We start from the raw sequence: 4,455 nt of genomic DNA on the forward strand, positions 1-4,455 counted from the left end.
GCACAGGGCAGTGGCCACACTGGAGGATCGTGTGGAAAGCTTCAAGCTTGTATGCTAAACTCTTGTTCTTCTGAATGCCTGGCCATAGACCCATCCCAAAAACAAACTCCAAACAAATAGCCCTCATACCTGATACTAAGCTAACTTCATGGCCTCCTTCTCCTGGTTCAGGCTACCCTGAACCAGCCTATGCCACCGTGCAAGAGCTTGCAGAGTCCCCACCCAAGGACGTAGGTGCTACATCTGGACAGGGGACCAGTTTTCTGCAAAAGAGGCTGGGAGTGATTTGAGACCAGTAACCTGCACCCTGGAAGAGCAGCTACATCCTAGGCTGCAGGGATGGCTTCCTGTAAGCACACGGGGGCTGGGGACAATGGCCTGTAAGGATACTTGCTTTACTGTAGGATATACAATACGAATCAGAGGCATCTCTATGGTACTGTACTTGCAGAGGACAGGCACAGTGTCTAGGACCTGAAGTTGGTGGCAAAAAAGAAAGAAAAAAGAAAAAGCTACTGCTAAAATCCCCTTCAATGACCTATCAGGGAGGGAATAGGTTGTTCAGAGATCTTCTGGAATAAGAGTCCTCATCTCTGAAGTTCCTCAGGCCCAGAGACCAGCAGCTAAGGGCATAAGTGGGTCTGGCCATCTGCCCAGGTCCTTTTCGTAAATCACTGTCATCACCACCAGCCCTGCCTTAGCTGGTGAACCCCACTTCGACAAGGGTCAGATTTTGATTTTAAAAGGGATTTCCCACTGATAAGCTGTCACTAGGTCACAATGTAGAGAGAAGAGGAAGGAAATAGAGGTTAGGGAGAGGGGATAGCGGCAGAAAAGGGTGGCCCAGGCTAACGCAGCCAGGCTGAAAGCACAGGAAGGCAAATGGGAGGGCTTTGGAAGGAAAGGGGAGAGGCTTCTCAAGCTGTGGACAGGATGCTGATGTTTGGGGAGGGTTGGGGACTCCAAGAGGGTTTGAGAGGCATCTTAAAGGTCCTTGGCCACCGTGGGGTTAACTGGGCAGGTGGAGGGTAGGTGCCCAGAGCCAGCTGGAGGCAGTTGTATAATGAAGTTTAAGTGAGGACCTGAAGACTTTGGATGTCTTTCAATCCTGGAATGCACAGTGGAAGGGCAGCGAAAGGAAGTCTACCTCCAGAGTCTAGGGCTCAAGCACTGCACAGGGCATGGAGCCCAGTGGGGATCTGGGTGCTGGGTGTTACAAGATTGAGGTGCAGATGCACTCAGAAGGTTAGTTGGAACGAAAAACTTGGGACCAGGGCCAGAGCAGCTCTGGGCTGAAGAAGCCAGTGTGGATCACAGCTTCAGCTTAGCTAGTGCCATCCTCTGGTGCTGTCCCAAGTGGCTTTTTGCCTCCAGCTTTTTTTTTTTCTTTCTCATTGCCAGAAAAGACCTTTCTCCCTTGAACCGGGGTGAGCCTGGTGCTACTGGCTGCAGAGCTCTTCCTGTGCTGTGTAGGAACACTGCTCGCTAATGAGAAATAACGAGAGAGCAGGAACCACCAAGGGCTAGTTGAAGGGCAGCCGTCTGGCTTGTCGTGGGCAAGGCGTTTGCCAGGGCCTGGTCTCTAGCTGCTTCATTTCCTCAGTGGAACCGTGGGTCTGCTCTCTCTTGCAGCAGCTCATTTCAATATGGGAATGCAGATTTTCTTTTTTTTGTTCCTTGTTCCCCCCAACCCCCCATCCCGTGACATTCTGAGCCGGCTCCGGTGCACCCTGATGAGCTCAGGGCCCAAATGTGATAAAAATGGCGTATGAGGCCATGATTCAGAGCAGACACAGGGCCTAACTCTCAATGTCCCCTTTAGGGACCAGATATCAGGAAGATAAAAGGAGATGGGAGATAGAGTTGGTTTTAGGTTTTTAGTTTTTTAGCTTTTAGTGTTTTAGCATGTGACAAAAACTAATTCAAGAAATCCTTAAAGAAAGACATGGCTGTTGTTGCCTAGGGCTCAAAAGTTCAGGGAAAATGAGACTTTGGGTGCTCAGAGAACAACTTTTTTTTCCAGCTTGCCTCCCCTGGACTTGCTTCCTTCCCAGACTGTCCCTGAGATCTCTCCCTGCGGCTCCCTCCAGTTTATGTTCCTTTTCCCCTGTCTTAGAGTCTGCCACATCAGTCTGTCTGTGACAGCCATGGTAGCTGCTCCGGCCATGGTGTGGGTGCACATAATCCGAACTCCACAACGACCAGGGGAAGAACAGAGGAGGGGAGTATTGGCAAGCCCAACTGCAGCCAGTCACCCCTGCATCTGCCCTTTGGATTGACCTTCAACCAGGGAACCTGTGCTGGTGTCAGCTCACACACACTGTCCCTCAGATACACGACCTCGACAGAACAGGGACCGGAGTGGGGTCCTTGGGGACAGCCGTGCCAAGGTTCTGAGAACCTGGTTCCAGTCTGCCCATCAGGCAGAGTAAGCGATAGGGCAATGCAGAGAGTGTGACACCAGTCTCCGGATGTCCCTGCTGACAGTAAGGCTTCTGGAGAGGCTGTTGTAACATAACGGTCTTGGAAGGCTACTTGTTCCCTGAGGTGCTGCCCCAGATCACGCTAGCACTCGCGGAGTCTGAGTGGACGAGGAGCACCCACAGCTGCTTGATCTCCGCTCGGGTACCTGCAGAGTCTTGTCCAGTGGGTGCTAAGTCCAAGGCAGCCACAACAGCAAAGCCAGAGGGAAGTGGAAGCCACCCTTCCAGAGACCCTCCAAGGCTCCCAGCGGAGTGTGGGTTGGTGTGGGTCTCTGTGATGGTATGGAGCCCAGCCCATGGCCAGAAGCCTCTAGCTCTTCCTCAGGAGTGTTTGGTAGAGCCTCTCAGATTATGGCAATGGTAAGCCTGCCTACCCTCACGGCCATACTCCCACCCTCCTTATAACAGCGCTCTTCTGGGGCCATCTATGGACTATGGCTTGTCCTAGGCCAGAGTGGATGGTGAATGTTACACAATGGAGGGGCACTGGCCAGCTCTCAGTCCTGACCACTCACTCCGTCTCTAGAGATGGGGACGGGTGCTATGAATGGAGGGCCTTGCTCTGGAGGGGGAGGAGGCGCTCAGCCCCTTATCAACTCTGCCGGTCCTCACTGGGGCCTCTCCCGACAGCCCAGATGGCACCCACATTGAGCCCCTCCATGCCCTTCCTGGTAGGTAGGTCTGAGTCGTTCCTCTACCTGGAGTCTTTGGTGGTGGGGCGTCGAGACAGGATTTCTCTGTGTAGTTCTAGCTATCTCTGCAGACCCGATTGGCCTTAAACTGAGAGATCCTCTCGTCTCTGCTTTCTCGGTGCTGGGATTAGAGGTGTGTGTCACTATGCCCAGCCTCTGTCTGAACCCTTGACCTGTGGCAGGCTGTGGCTGCTTGCCTGCTGTCTGTTCTGGAAATTCCCACCTTCTCTGTGAAGGTCTGGGCTTCATATTCTGTACGTTTGACGGCCATCCTGGCCTTGTCTGGCCTGAATGCTTCGTCACTTGGTATCTCTGGGTTCCTGCCCTCTGCTTGACCATCTCCTGGGCCCCACCACAGTCACTCCACATGTGACAACACCATGATAAAGTGACTCCCGCCTCTGACTTAGTCCCCAATTTGATGCTTTGAGGCTAGATGGTCAACTTGGGGGCTAATAATACCAGGCTACTCCATGTAGCCAACCAGTACCCTCATGTAGCACTCAGCACCCAGATCATGGGAGGACCAGCATCCCTTGCTTGCTCCTCCTCTTTTCCGGGTCAGGGAGAGTCTGCTGAACTGGCTCACTGGGCTTGTCCTGGCGTCTCACTGCTGGGCAGAAGAGTACTCCACCCAACTGGAGCATGGCTGCTAGAAGGGGCAGGTGTCTACCTCTTCCCACGCCCCATAGGAAACCCCTTCTGGGTCACATCCCTTCAGGGTCAGCTCACCCTCAGAGTTTTTCCAGGCTTCCCCATTGTGCCCTGTGATCAGGGTGGTGCCCATACTTCTGTGAATATGTCCATCCCACAATCCCCACCCCAGAGTTGTTTGGATTCCTTGACTCCTCTTAGAGCTCTGAGACCTCTCCACAGTCCTCAAAAGCACAGTAAACAACAATAACAACAACAAAAAGGAAGTTGAGTGAATATTGACTTAGGGCTGCTTGGAAGACCCTGCCCTCTGTAGGGTGGCTCTGTTTACTCTTGATGTCCCCTGGGAATCAGTACAGCTCCTCAGGGGTGGGGGTGGGGGGAATAGATACTGCTGGGAAAATAAAGATGGGATGAACTGCTCAGGGCAGGGCTGTGGAGGCAATTAATGAAGGCAAGTCCTTGGATCCTTGAGAGAGGAAGGATGGCACCTCAGAAGCTCCCAAGGAAGAGGGGAGACAGAGGGGAGACAGAGGGAGGCAGGGAGGAGGAGGAGGAGGAGCAGAGAGAGAGAGAGAGAGGGAGAGAGAGGAGGAGAATGTGTGTGTGTGTGTGTGTGTGTGTGT

The sequence above is a fragment of the Micromys minutus genome (assembly GCF_963924665.1).
Source record: "Micromys minutus genome assembly, chromosome: 11".
In the NCBI taxonomy this organism is placed as follows: domain Eukaryota; kingdom Metazoa; phylum Chordata; class Mammalia; order Rodentia; family Muridae; genus Micromys; species Micromys minutus.